Consider the following 15,747-nt stretch of genomic DNA (forward strand, 5'->3'; position numbering starts at 1 on the left):
TCTGCATTATTTTCTCTACCCTTTTCCTTCCTCTTTTTAGTGCTTAGGTTAACTTAATCTCAAGCTCAATTTTGGCCTTAGCCTCATGATATGTTCCAAAATATATTTCTTAAGGATCCACATGCTCATTTAGTAGATAATTAATGATATCCTTTGTGTCATCTATGTTAGCATCATATTCTAAAGGTTTAACCCATGTCACTCTAGGCACAACTTCTTGAAAGTAGACCTTGTCACATTCAACCATAAAATACATATCTACTCATAATCTTCTACTAGTTTTTTAGGTATCCTATATTTTCTCTTCATTTTCTCCTTAAATTTATCTAAATAATTATCCACAATACTATCATTTTTTTCTCTCATTCTGTTGTAACTTCATTTATGGGATACAATATTGGAGTATTTTTATTCTATACTATAGTTCCTATTGAAGGGAGAAACTTCTAAACATAGAAAAATAAACATGTCAAGAGAGAACCAAACTTACATAGGTTATTCTTAGAGACTTGGATACTCTCCATATTTCTTCTTAGTTGATTTAGTAGTAGCTCAGCAAGGCTGAAGGATAATTTTTTCTTTACTAGCTTGTACACTAGGTCAACTACTTAACATGATACATTGTTCAATCGGCTTGAGCTATAGATTTTGTGAGCTATTACATGGATGTCAAACTTCAATTTCATGTTAGTTACTCTTCTTGGCTTCATTCCTTTTCCATTCCATTTAGCAAGAGTTTTTTTTTTTAATTCAACCAAACCTATGGATTTTGTGGTCTTTTCTTTATTCAACATGGGCAATTCAGTGATCCTTTGTATCATCTTCATGGTTATCAAAATGGGATCATCTTGTTGGAAGCATGAATTATAATGATATTTCTATGGGGGAGTATTGTAGAAACATGATTAAATCATTATCATGATGAGATGTTACATTCATGACTATGTTTTTCATTGATGTGAACATAGCAATTTGTTATGGTATCTGATAGAAGAACAATGGTAAAGATCAAGTTGATAAGGATGGCTAGTTGAACATTTTTAATAAGAGAGGTTAAATAGAGATTATACTTAATGTCTATATATGCAGCTAACCTTGAAAGCTTAAGATATTAAGTCTAGAAGAAGTTATAGAAGTTTTGGTGAAGACTATTTTGAGATAGAGTTTATAGAGGCATGTTTTGGTAAACTTATTATATCTCTTATAAAAGTTGTTATTTTAAGAAACTAAAGTTAAAGATGTGAAGAAGACATTCTAGAGATGGCATAGCTAAGATTACTCATCCTAATGTTGCATGTACAAAAATTTATTCAAGTTACAAGGTGGAAGATTAATGTTATCACTAAGTGTAACATGTTCTTAATGTGGTCCTATAATAATTAATTGAGCACATGAATAGCCAACTCAAGGAATTCTTTTATGGATTTGATATAAAGGAAGGACATATTCCTTTATCATGGAAGAGATGTGATGAGATGTATGAATGATTGCAAAGAGTAGAATGCAAAAATAAGTAGAGAAGAGTAAATGTAAAAGAAACTTCATTTTCGAGGTTTTATTGTATGATCTAAAGTTTCATACTTGGATTTGAGGTTCATAACCTAGTCTACAAGGTTTGATAGTGATTGATCCAATTAGTAAGATAGAGGAAAGAAGCTAAAGTATAATATAGACAATTATTTTGCAAGGAATAGTTAAAAGATTAGTTAGACAATGAGTTTTGTGATCTTTCCCCTAAAGCTATGCGAATAGTGGGTCCTTCTATCTTCCACAACTCTTAATAGGGTTGGAATCTCCTAATAGGGATTCAAAGTCTCCTAATAGGGACTCATATGTACTAAATAATGTAATAGACTCCTAAAAGGGTCCTATTAGAAACAATAGTCCACCAAGATAACTAAGAGGGGGGTGAATTAGTTATTAAATTGGTTGTTCAATAATTAAAACATATATCTTTACTAACCAAATTTAACCATTCAACCAAAGTAAATAGCAACCATAATATGTCAAGGGGCTTAGCATTAGGGATTTTCGTAATGTGTGATGTAAAAAAAAATTCTTGCAGTGGTATTGAGTTGAAGGGATTATGGATAGAAATCAGGTTGTAATCACTAGATCATAGTAATATTAAACTTGTTGTTGGTGGACATAGCCCAGAGATTGGGTGAACTATGGTAAATCTTGGTGTCTTGTGTTCTCTTTTACACAATCTACTATTTCTGTGTATTAGTTATATTTTAATGTAACTATTATTTTTGTTAGAGTTAATCCTAAAAAATGGTATCAAAGCTAGATTTTGGTTGGTTTTTTTTTAGTAGACCATCATCATTTTTATTTTATTTTTAGTGACCCTCTATAGGAAGGTCTCACAGTTGAGTGGAAGTCTCATGGTTGAGTGAGACCTATGAAAGATGAGGGTAAGCTAAAGGTGGAGAAGTTTAATGGGTAAAAATTTTAGTTATGAAATATGCAAATAGAAGACTATCTTTATCAGAAAGATTTATGGAAGCTGTTGGAAGGAAAATCTAAAAAATAAGGAATTATGTCAAATGAGGACTAGGAGATTTTAGACAGAAAGGCACTTGGAAGAATTTGATTATACTTGGAACCATCTATTATGTTTAACATTATAAAAGTGAGGACAATGAAAGAGTTGATGGAAACCCTAGAAAATTTGTATGAAAAGGCCTCTACTTCAAATAAGGTATTTATCATAAAGAATTTATTTAATATGAAAATGGAAAAAGGTAGATCTGTTGCAAATCATGTAAGTGAGTTTAATACTGTTACTAGTTAGTTATCTTATATGGTTATTAATTTTGATGAAGAAATTAGGGCTCTCTTGATTTTGTGTTCTTTTCCTAGAAGCTAGAATGGCTTGGTAATGGTTGTGAGTAATTCTATTTTTGGATCTAATACCCTAAAATTTGATTATGTGATCAGTATTATTTTTAGTGAGGAAACTCATAGGAAATCCTCATGTAGATCTACATCAAGAAGTGCTTTGAATACATAAAGTAGAGGTAGAACTACTGAGAGAGAAAATAATTCTTGAAATTGTGGAAAATCAAGAGAAAAGTCAAAGGGGAAAAGGTCTCAATCTAGAGGACTGAGAGATTGCTTGTATTGTAGTAAAATAGGGCATAAGAAGAAAGATTATTGGACTCAAAAGAAGAAGGAAGGAGATAAAATAAAAGTGAACAAGGAGGAAAATGTGATAAATAACAAATCAAAAGATGATTCTTTGCTTGTCTTTAGAAAGTGTTGATGATTCATGGGTTTTAGATTACGGTGCTTCATTTCATGCTACACCTTATAGAATTTATTTTATTGATCATGTCGAAGGGGATTTTGGGCTTGTTTATTTTGGAGATAATGAACCCTATTAGATTGTTAGAAAATAAAAATTTAAGATTAAGTTGTAGAATGGGAATAATTAGCTACTACATGAGGTAAGACATGCTCCAAGGTGGAGTAAGAATTTAATTTCAACAAGGCAATGATGATGAGATTTGTGTAGTTAATTTAATGATTAAAATTGTAATATTTCAAAAGGTTCCCTTGTAGTAGAAAAAGTTGTGAAAGTAGGCACCTTATATCTTTGTACAAGTTATATTTTTCCTTCTACTTTGATTATTTCAAAAAAAAATGAATATTCAAGAATAATTGTTGAAGTTGAGCGGGGAGAACGAATAACTATTGTAGGTGGCACAATAGACTTGGGCACATGAGTGAGAAAGGTATAAGAGTACTTCATTCAAAAAAAGTTTTACCGGGTCAAAAATGTGTCAATATGGATTTTTTTGAAAGTTATGTATAAGGAAAACAAAAGAGAGTGAGTTTTGTGAAGATTGGGAAGGAAAAGAGAAGTGAGATTAGAGCTTGTGCATATAAATATATGGGAACTAGCTCAAGTATCTTCCCTTGGGGGATTTCATTATTATGTTACATTTATTGATGATGTACTAGAAAAGTATGGGTTTGTTTCCTTAGATAGAAAATTGATATATTTCAAACTTTTAAGAAATGAAAATACTTGGTTGAAAATGAGATTGGAAAGAAATTAAAATGTTTCAGATCTGATAATGGTGGTGAATATTATCATCATAAATTTGAATTATTTCTCTAATAATGGTATTCATAGACAAATAATTGTTCCAAGGACTCTATAAGAAAATGGAGTGGTTGAATGCATGAACAAGACTATAATGGAATGTGCAAGGAGCATGAGATTGCATGTAGGGTTGTCCTTAAACATGTGGGTAGGGCTATCAATACTACTATATATTTGATTAATAGAGGTCCCTCTACTCCTTTGGGTTGTGGTATTACAAAGAATTCATGGATTGGTAAGATGATGAGTTATTATTTTCTCAAAACCTTCAGTTGTAAAGCATTTGCTCATATAGATTCTAAAAATAGAACCAAGCTAGAAGCTAAGTCAAATAAATGTGTATTTTTTGAATATGGCATTAATGAATTTGGTCAAAGAATTTGGGATTTTAAAAATTATAAATTTGTAAGAAGAAGGGATGTCATATTAAATGAGAAAGTGTTGTATAAAGATCTGTTGTAGAAACGTGAGAAGAAAGAAGATGATTATGTAGTGTTGGGTGATACTCCAAGAGCTAATGTTCTAGCAATTCTTCATGATGTGAAACAACTGCAACAATAAATACCACACACCCCAGTGAATGTTAGATGGTCAACAAGGATAAGAAGACCTCTAAAAATATTTTCTCCTTGTACTTTATTTTACTTACTAATGCTGGTGAACTTGGATGTTATGATGAAGTTGTGCAGGTGGATACTAAGATTTAGTGGGAGTCTATAATGAAAAATGAAATGGGCTCTTTGCTGAAAAATAAGACATGGGATTTATACAAGTTTCATGTACATAAAAAGGCTTTGTAAAATAAATGGGTTTATAGGTTAAAAGAAGAGGGTGGAGGTAATAAAAATTTTAAAGATAGGTAACATGTAAAAGGATTTGCACAAAAAAAAGGAATTAATTTTGATGATATATTCTCTCCTATTGTTAAAATGACTTCTATTGGCACTATTTTAAGTATGTGGCTACTAAATATTTGCATTTAGAGAGATATATATGGCATATCCATAAGGATTTTATGTCAAAGGTAAAGAGAACTTAGTGTGCAGATTGAAGAAAAGTTTATATGGCTTGAAACAAAAACATCGGCAATGGTATATGAAATTTGACAAGTTTATGCATGACCATGGATATAGTAGGTGTCATTTACATCATTGTCTTTATTTAAAGAAGGTGGATGATGATAGCTAATTATTTTGTATTTATATGTTGATGATATGCTTGTAGTTGAGTCTAACATGGATCATTTTATGGGGTTGAAATGCTAGTTAGCCCATGCATTTTCTATGAAGGATTTGGGGGCAGAAAAAAAAATCATTGGTATGAAGATTTGTAGAGATAAGAAGAACAAAAAATTGACATTATCTCAAGTGGATTATATTGAGAAGGTGTTGCAAAATTTCTCAATGGAGAATGCTAAAACTATTAGTACAACTTTACCTAGTCATTTTAAGTTGACTAAGAAGATGTGTCCCAAGACACAAGAAGAGGAGGATGAGATGTCTAAGGTACCCTATGCTTCAGTTCTAGGAATCATAATGTATGATACGGTATGTACTAGGCTAGATATTGTACATATAGTAACAATTATTAGTAGGTATATGATTCATCCAGGAGCTCAATATTGGAAAGCAATTAAATGAAGTAGCCTATTGTTTTTTTTTTTTCCTCTTCCTCCAACAAATAGTTGAAACAAGTATCTACTACTAATATATTTCTTTCTTTCTTCTTTTCCAACACCTAGCCAGAACAAGTGTCTATTGCTGAAATTTCTCCTTTGCATTGAACTTTGTCCAAGGATAAACTTCATCATCATCCAATCTTTTTGAATTAACACCATACAAATCTTCCTTTGCATACCACACATCACTAACAAAATCCTCATGCAAAGCAATATCTTTCAAACTCATCTCAAATTCAACATCCCATAATTCAAAGAAATTTACCTCTTTCAAATTTTCATCTTTGATTTCTTCTTCCATGTCTTTAACAAAGCATGTAACTACTTTACTTTTTTGGCTTCCAACCAAGGAACGTATACATCCTCTACTACTGTAGTCTTCAAATCAACTTCATATGCTTCTAGTGCAAATCTAGTTATCTTCATGCTCTTCCTCTTCTCTTACATCTTCTTCAACTTTAGGTTCACAAATAATTTCTTCTTCATCATCTTGATCTTCTTTTGTACCAGATATATGATACTCCACTGGATCTTCTTTCTTTTCTGCATCCAAGGAATTATTAACATCTCTTTTTTGGTGATGCACTCTTTATTTCTACAACTCAACTTCTAATTCATTTGCTTGATCTTGTAAATTAACTATTAATGCCTCTTGATTTCTTGCTCTAATTTTATCAAGTCAAGAAATCCTCAAAATCCATCCAATCAAAAAAGTCATCTTCTTCTTTCTCTTCTCCATGCTCAAGCCTTTAGAAGAAAAATCTTGTGCAACATAAGAACCTTGTGCAAATTGCCTCACAATTGGAGATCTATCTACATAATCAAGAACTTCTTGACACAATTCACCAAACCTAAGGTCATGGTACAAACTACCTCACATTCGGTGATCTATCTGTATACTTAGGAACACCTACTCTAATACCACTTGTTGGGGACATGACCCAAAACTAGAATGAGCACAACAAAAAAAGTGAAATATTATTATCAATAAAAATCTACTACTACATTCAGTACAAAGGAAAATAGACCCAAAGACATGCCCTATGGGCTTATAATTGTATAAATATAGAGAAAAATCTTTCTTATAGTACCTTCTCTCAAACTCAACTCAAAACTACCCTTTATAGTGCCAAAAATGTTCTTAAATAGACCCCAAAGGGCTTAGGGTTAGGAATAAATTCTAGAATAAGCTAGTTGGAATCCACCACTAAAATAGAAGGTTCTAGAAGTCGCATTAGAAGTTGGTGCAAAATTAGAAGAATCCAGAAATGGTAGCCCAACTTCTAGGAGGCATAACTTTCAAACCGAGTCTCTGATTGATAAACTATTTACATTTTTGGAAACTGCTCAAAGCACTCTATAGCCCTATAGACAAGCCAAGCTTATCCCCCATTTTTGGGGCCTGTACAAGGACGTCTAGTGCCTTAAATCTAACTTTGAAGTGCTCTTAGGAGGTCTCCAAGAAATTTAAAACTGCAATAACTTTCTAACCATAAAGCCTTTTGACCTGATTCTTTTTTTGGAGTTCTTTAATTTACCAAAATAGTATTCCTTCCAACTTACACCCTCTAACTCATCATAATTTTGGGTCAATTACAAAATAACCCATTTCATACTTTAACACATATCCCAAGGTACTCAAAGACTCTAACCCCAAAAACTAATAGTGCAACTATGAGAGTTGGAACCTTTATTCAACCCAAATGTGTACCTAGAAATGAAAACACATTAAAAAAACTATCTCTAAGCATATTTTGGGTGATACAGGATTGTCCTTACACCAGTGGATGCTCCTGCATTAGAATTCAGCTCTGCATTCAAAGAAAAAACACATACAATTGTGTTACCATTTTATTTTCTCACTTTTAGATGATGGATAGTTAAAGCTAGAGAAGATACATACAAATGACAATCCACTAGATATGTTTACAAAGGTAGTGACAAGGAGGAATTTGAACTCTTCTTTAGCTTTTCTTAGACTAAATAGACTAAAAGAACAATAGACTCTAGGGTGGTTTCATATTCTAGTGGAAGTTACAGGTTTAGTAGTGCTATGATCAGTCCCCAAGTGGAAGGTTATTATTGTGGTGTTTGATGAGTCTCTAACTAAGAGATTTTTGTGATGTGGAGCCTAATTAGACTCAAAGATTTATTTAGTCTAGTTTCCTTTAGATTATTTCTATGGAAATTTAGGGGAAATGCCCCCAAGATGGGGTCAAGGGGTACTGTCCCTATGGAGGCTCCGAGGCAAAAAATGACCTTATATTGTAAAAGAAATTGGCTACTATTGTTCTATTATTCTATCCCTACTTGTAAGTGGAAAAAAGCTTGTATAAAAAGACTTAGGTTTATGGAATTTCATAATGTGTGATTTGAAAATTGGTTCTTGCAGCAATATTGAGCTATAAGGGAATATAGATAACAATCAGGTTGTAATCACTAGATCTTAATAATATTGGACTTGTTGTTGATGGATAGAGCCCAGGGATTGGGTGAGCCATGTTAAATCTTGGTGTCTTGTGTTCTCTTTTATGTGATCTACTATTTTTAGGTATTGGTTATATTTACATGTAACTATTAATTCTATCTGAGGTTAATCCTAACAAATCCATACAATATTTTTCGTAGTCTACTTATTATTTCCTTGTCATCTATCAAGGGACATCCTTCAAGCTACTCAATGTGTACCTCTTCTTCAAGTTCTCCATTGAAAAATATTAACTTGACATCCATCTGATATACTTTGAATTTCTTATGTATTGCATAGGCTAAGATTAATCTTACTAGTTCTATTCTAACAACAGGGGCATAAGTCTCCTCATAATCTATTCCTTCTTTCTCTAAGTAACCATTACATATCGATCTTGCTTTGTTTCTTATAACTTCTCCTTGTTCATTCATCTTGTTCTTGAATACCCATTTAGTTCCTATCACATTCTTGTGTGCAAGTTTGGGGACAAATTACCATATTTCATTCTTTACTATCTGATCAAATTCCTCTTTCATAGCTTGCTTTCAGTATTCATCTTTACATGATTCATCTATATTCTTAAGCTCAACCTGAGATATGAAGAATAGTTCTTTATTTACTTTGCTTCTTGTCATCACAACTTTGTCTTTGCTTTTGATGATCTATTCATATGGGAATTTTTTTATGATATTATTTCTTGAAGCAGGAGTTGCTATCTCAACTCTTGGATCTATTGAAGGTTCTAATATTTGTTGCTTCCTTGGCTCTCCTTCATTCTAGAAATCATTGTTAGTCTCAAGAAATACCTCATCATTCCTTGGCTTAGTAATAACATCATTATCTGTATTGCAATCAACTATTCTCTCTTTTATTTTGAATTTCTCATTAATTCTCACATTTGCACTTTCCATAATAGTCTTAGTTCTCTAATTATAACATCTATAAGCCTTGCTTTTCAATGAACACTAGTGTATTTGACCCCATTTTTAGACCCATTTTTTTGACCATCTATTAAAATGAGGTCAAATTGGTTAGAATAGGCAAGGAAAAAATGTCTTCTTTTTAAATCCATGCCCATGTTGGTCAAAATTTTGACCAACACGGGCTTCATTATCTTAAAATGAAAAAGGTTCTATTTTGTGCACCCTAATTCATTGTTAATGTGTCAAGGGGTTTGGCTAATGACCAAGGGTAGAAGAATGGGACAATGAATGGTGATGTTGATCAAGCTTTGAGGCTTTTCAAATAAATGCCTCAACTAGATGTCTCTCATGGAATTCCTTAGTTGTGGGATATGTGCAAGAAGGGTTTGATGAAAAGGCCTTGGAGACCTTTAAACAAATTTGATCGGCAAGTTTAAAGTTGAATCATTCAACCTTTGCTAGAATTATCCCAACAAGTCATTTGTTAGCATTCTCATAATAGGTTTCAATGGTACCAATCCCACTTTGATGCATATCTTTAGAGGAAAAACCCCATGAAGTCTTTTTGACTCATACGATCATGATCTAGGAAGACTGCTTCCAATCTTTGTTGAAGTGTTTTTTCTTGTTATTTTTTCTACTCTGTTATTTGTTAACCTTTTACTAATTAGGATAGCTGTTGTTTCTCTTTTAGAAAATATTTCCTATATCATTATATTATATTTTGTATGAGGAATGAGTAATCATTAATTTTACACTTGAATGGTGACCTGCAAATAACAATTGACAACCATCTCCTTTGTTGCAAATATGTCATCGATTTCCTTCATTGAGCCATTGAATGATATTGATCTTTTGGCTTAGCTCTTAAATAGGGACATGGGATCTAGACCATTTTATGATGCTCATCATATCAAGGTATGGGGTTTCAAGAACACCCAATTGGATTAAATAAGATAATTTTAAAATGTGGATGTAAATAATGAATTTAGTTTGATATAGTCATTATGAAATCTCTGCTGAAATAGATTAAGAAGGCCTTGAGAGGTGTAAAAGTTGAGGTCACACATCAAGAAAATATGTGAAGCAAATATCATATTTCTCGATTGACTTCTCAACCCACCCAAGAATTAATGTAAGATTCTGAGGATGCTTAATATTAGTAATATGAAAATGGAAATATTCTTATTACAAGAGGTGACAAGTACACCTATATATGGTATAGAACATCTTGTTGCTAATTATATCATTTTTATAGGTTTCTTGTGGATGATAAAGGAATAATGAAATCTATGGTGGAGTATTTCTAGGATATGTATGAATTTACCATACAACATACTATTTTTCCATGCCTACAAGTTGGAAATTAGTAGAGGCCAAACTATTTTCCGATGGAGGTATGCTTTTGTAAATCAAATAAATCTTTGGGAATAGGAAGTTGTTTGTAGAAGTTAGCTATGTTTCTTTTTATTTATGCAGAATACTCATTGGTGTAACTAAATAGGTCTATAAAATTGTAGAGGGCCAATGTTATTCAACATGTTTGAATGAAAAGAAAATTACCACCCTTCTAAAAGTTACATGTTAGCATCCTTGAGAATGAGAGATGGACATTTTATAGGTATTCTCTCCCTACACTGAATATGTCTTTGGATATAATTTAAATAAGTATTTTTCCTATTTTGTGTAGTGTTTTAATATTAGGGAATCCATTATAATAATTGATGCATATAGAAATGTGTTTCCCAAATGATAGCTAATTATAGTAGCTAACATGCCCTTAGATTGCTGCAACAACTCCTACATATCAAAATGAGTGTAGTAGATAATTATTTATTTTTGAGAAATGCACATTTAGAATGTGAATTATGAAAATATAACTTTATTGACATATCAACATTTAGGAGTATACCTTTGCAAACCTCCCAACAATTACACAAAAAAAAAAAAAAAACAAATTAAATTTAAAACACACCAACAATAGTGTGAATATTGACCTAGAATTCATTCCAAAGTCAGGGTTTTCTTCATCACATAGGGAAGTAGCAACTTCTAATTTGAGAAATAGAAATGCAACAAATAATTCTTTATTATTGAGAAAAGCACATTTAGAATCTGAATCATGAAAATAGAACTTTATTGGCATAACAACATTCAGTAGTATCACTTTGAAAGTCTTGCAATAATTACACAAAAAAATAGATTAAATTTAAAACATACCAACAATAGTGTTAATATTGTCTAGAAGTCATTATAAAGTTGAGGGTTTTCCTCATCACTCACTAGTTTCTCTTTGAACTCTTCTCTAATCACTTAAGGAAGTTGCAACTTCTAAATTTTTTTGAGACCCCCCTTGTATTATTGTATATGGATGGATATAGCCCACTATTTCCCATGATCTCAAAGTAGTGGTTTCATCAACCCAAAGCATGTGAATCATTAGATAACTCTATTGGCTAATGTAGAGATCTATAGAAGATTTTTTAATGAGATGTATTGGAGCTACTAGAGATTACTAAAAAGAGCTCCAAAAGGTCAAGATTCATAGTCACCTTGTATGGTTGAAGTAATGACTACTTAAAGCCATTTAAAATAGTAAATACTAAAACTGAAAGTAACAACTGCTATAGTGATGTTACCATAGTACACATGAACATGGTAATGGCCCAGCTATAGGTAGTTATTTTCTAATCCTACTAATCAAGAAATAAAATATATTATAATGTCACCAGAGGACTACTGAGATAGCCTTAGGATGCCTAATAAGTAAACATGATAAGTATAAAAACTCCCAAGTTGATTTATGAAGACTGGCTATGCTTAGTAGATAGAGATTAGAATTAACACATAGAGAACCTACAAAATTGTATCCCAAAATTGAATGAAGAAATCTCTTTGGGCATGCAAGATTGCATGTGCCCTAGATATTTTTAGCACAATTCAAGAAAAAAAGGATTTATTAGAGTACTTTGTAGCTTTTAAGACTAATTTATTGCTTCTTTCTATGCAGACTATAGTCCACAATGTGTACTATCAAGATCCATATGCAAAAGAATTTGGACTTAAAATTAGTGACAAGATTACTTCAGTAGAAGCTTGGATTTTTCTTGCACCTTGGGTATTGATTCCCTAATTAAAATTTATTCTATTTTCAAAATGGTTTGTTTTTGTAATATATAGTAAATTTTCTTTCTTCCATTTATGTTTGATTGTAAATGCAACAATTATTGTGTAGTTGAAGTATCATGAAACTAGCAAGGAAAAGGATTGCTTACCTCAAGTTGGACATTGGAATATGATGAATAAGGTAATGGATGAAGTGTTTATATATTTTAAAGACTAAAAATATTCCTTTGATACTTTGTATGCTAATTATTTAGTTCAAATGTTTTTGATTTACTTTGTATTCTAATTATTTAGTTCTAACTTCTACTGATAGAGAAAATTTTACATAAGCTTTGGTGCAAGTGTTACTATGAAAGTGCTTAGTATTTGTTATTATATTTATGAAACATAAAATGGTGAATGGAGGAACTATAAAATATTGAGCTTGTGTAAACTTTTCATGAGGTGTTCAAGAGAGTGTTTCTTGTGGGTTTTGTCAAGAGTTGGCATAGATGTGCTAGGTTTCTAGGATGGTATTAACTCACAATTTAGACACCCACAATAATTTAAAAAGTTTTACACATCCTTCATTGTTAAGTGATTTCCTCTTGTTTTACTATAGAATTTCAACCCAAAACCCCTTGATCCAAATTTATTAGTTGCAGCCTGAACAAGTAGAGAGAGCCTTGAAGACCATCTACAAAGAGATAAATACAAGACTCAAGACAAAAGAACTTCTTATAGTCATTTTTCCTGACAAAAATTGTTCTTTGTATGGTGTATATTTTTTCCTTTAGTTTCATCCAAGAATTTGAAAGAGTTTAGGAAACAGTTTGCTATTATTTGATTTATTTTCTATAAATAATAGAAATTTCTTGAAGAATCATTTTTTGTTATTCTATGACGGGTTGTGATATTGTATTATATTAGTCAATGATGAGTTGTTGTGTGTTTCTTTAGGTGACCTTAAGTGAATATGTGAAACTAATCTCAGCTTAGTTTCACAATGTTACCTAAAAAAGCACATGTTTAAAATGAGCAAGCAATATTTAGTAAATGTGGCCCTCAAAATTAATGTAAAGTTGTGTACTGATGATATATTTTGTAGTTCTAGTGTGCCCACAAATATTCTATATTTTATATATATTTGAAGAAAATATAACTTATTAATTTGTCATTTTTGATGCTTTGCATGTTAGGTTGGTGGAAGAAATAGAGTCCTTGTTGATATAATTTCTAGAAGGATTCCTATGGTCAGTGATATACCTACTATCATCTTTGGGGTAGATGTTACACATCCACACCCTAGAGAAGATTCTAGTCCATCAATAGCGGCAGTAGGTTCTCATTATAGATCATTATTTGTTATTTTTTTGGTTTACACAATTCATATGAAAAATGCTTATCTTAATATTTTGGGTTTGGTGCAAATGTTAGGTGGTTGCATCTAAAGACTGGCCTGAAGTCACAAAGTATGAAGGCCTAGTTTGTGCTCAGGCACACAAGCAAGAGCTCATTCAATATTTGTATAAAGTCTAGCAAGATCCAATATGAGGCAGTGTTACCAGAGGAATGATAAAGTAGGCATCATATCTAGTATTTTTTTAGTCTATGGGGTTGTCATGCTACCTAGCAAAAGTTTGTTACATGTTTGGTTCAAAAGTTATATATTTCATGGGTGTGTATTTGTGCTGGGGATTTTCTTGACTACAACTTTGCATTTTAAAAGTAGTCTTTTGGTACATATCATATGTGTGCCTGCATTGTTATGTCCTTGTAAGTTCTATTTGATATGTAAATTTCAAGATGTTGATTCAGTTTATATTTGATTTGGAGGTGTTCTACTTGAAATAGTGACCCCCTTTTATACCAACGTATTGTACTCAATTTATATTCAGTCTTAAAATAGGATGATTACTTGTATTATGTAGTGACAATGTATAGCCAATACAATTTGCAAATCTAGAATGAATGTAAGAGATTTAATTTACAAAAAATTAACTTGGGATAAACTTTTACAACTTCACACACCATCGATTAGGGACATTTTCTAGATTACTAAATGACAAAGAGGAGAAAACCCTCTAGAGCACAATTTCTACCTTCATCATTATGCATTTTATTGACACTAAACCAACCAATGAAATTGAAAATTCTTAGACAAGTTACTACTCCTCAGAGAAAATCCTCTAGAGTGCAATTTCTACCTTGATCATTATGCATTTTATTAACATTGAACCAAACAATGAAATTGAAAATTCTTAGACAAGTTAATGCTCCTCAAAATTAAAAATATGATTTTTTGAAATTCACTTGCTACTCAAAATTTAAAATTTGATTATTGATTTCTTTCCGTAGAGAAATAGGAAAAAAGCCTGTATGAATCATATTTTATAGGTAATTTATTTCATTTTGATTGGTTTTTGTGGTGAGATTTATTTTTGCATTTCTTATGTCTCCTTACCAAAAGCTTTGGTATTCATTCAAAGATGTTGTAAGTGAAGGATAGTTTTACCAAGTTCTACTTTATGAACTAGATGCTATTCATAGGGTCAGTTTCCTAATACTCACTATAGTACGTGCTATTCAATTGAGATTGACATGGCTGATTAGTTTGTTTGTATCCTCTTTGGATTTTGTTAAAGAAAACAACTAAATGCTATATGAACTAAAAGTTCTATGGTGTGAACAAGCTTGTGCATCTCTTGAGCCAAATTACTAGCCCCCAGTGACATTTGTTTTTTTTCAAAAGTGGTACCATAATAGACTATTTTCAAACAACCATGTAGATAGGCATTCTATAGATAGAAGTGGGAACATCTTGCTAGGTAGGAAGGTCCTATAAGGCCATATAATATTGCTCTTCTCTATTCAAAGGTGTCAATTTGTAATGTTGATGTGGGTTTCCTATATTTTGTCAGGCATTGTGGTTGATTCCAAGATTTTCCATCCCATGTAATTTGACTTTTATCTCTACACTCATGCTGGGATACAAGTATAATACTTATTTCTTAGATCAACTTGTCATGTTTTCTTTGCTATTTATTATAACAAAAATTGATCTGGTTTTTATCATTTATAAGGGACTAGCAAAAAAGCACATTATCATGTGCTTTGGGATGAGAACATATCTATAGCTAATAGGTTGCAATCATTAACAAATAATCTTTGTTAAATGTATATCCTCTTTCATTAATTTTCTAGAACATGCACATATTCAAACTGAGACAAGTTGTTAATATGATGATGAATCACCTAGCTTTTAAACCTAGTTTAATGAATGATACCATTATTTTGCACTTTATGATTTCAACCTCTTGTTAATATTGATATAGATGGATGTGTTTAGTGTCTTCATTAAGTTGTTATGCCAGACTAGGAACATGAATAAAGGATCAGGGGATTCTCAACATTTAATATTAGGCATCCCTAGAAGTAGTACATAGTCAATGCTCAA

At 31.6% G+C, this 15,747-nt stretch overlaps 1 pseudogene; it reads left to right on the forward strand.

Moving 5' to 3' along the window:
* Positions 1-10,576: 10,576 nt before the first annotated feature.
* On the forward strand, positions 10,577-15,465 carry LOC149545506 (protein argonaute 10-like; annotated as a pseudogene).
* The last annotated feature ends 282 nt before the right edge of the window (positions 15,466-15,747 follow it).

This window comes from Cupressus sempervirens, chromosome 7, assembly GCF_028749045.1.
Source record: "Cupressus sempervirens isolate cs-2001-9-10 chromosome 7, ASM2874904v1, whole genome shotgun sequence".
Taxonomy (NCBI): Eukaryota; Viridiplantae; Streptophyta; class Pinopsida; order Cupressales; family Cupressaceae; genus Cupressus; species Cupressus sempervirens.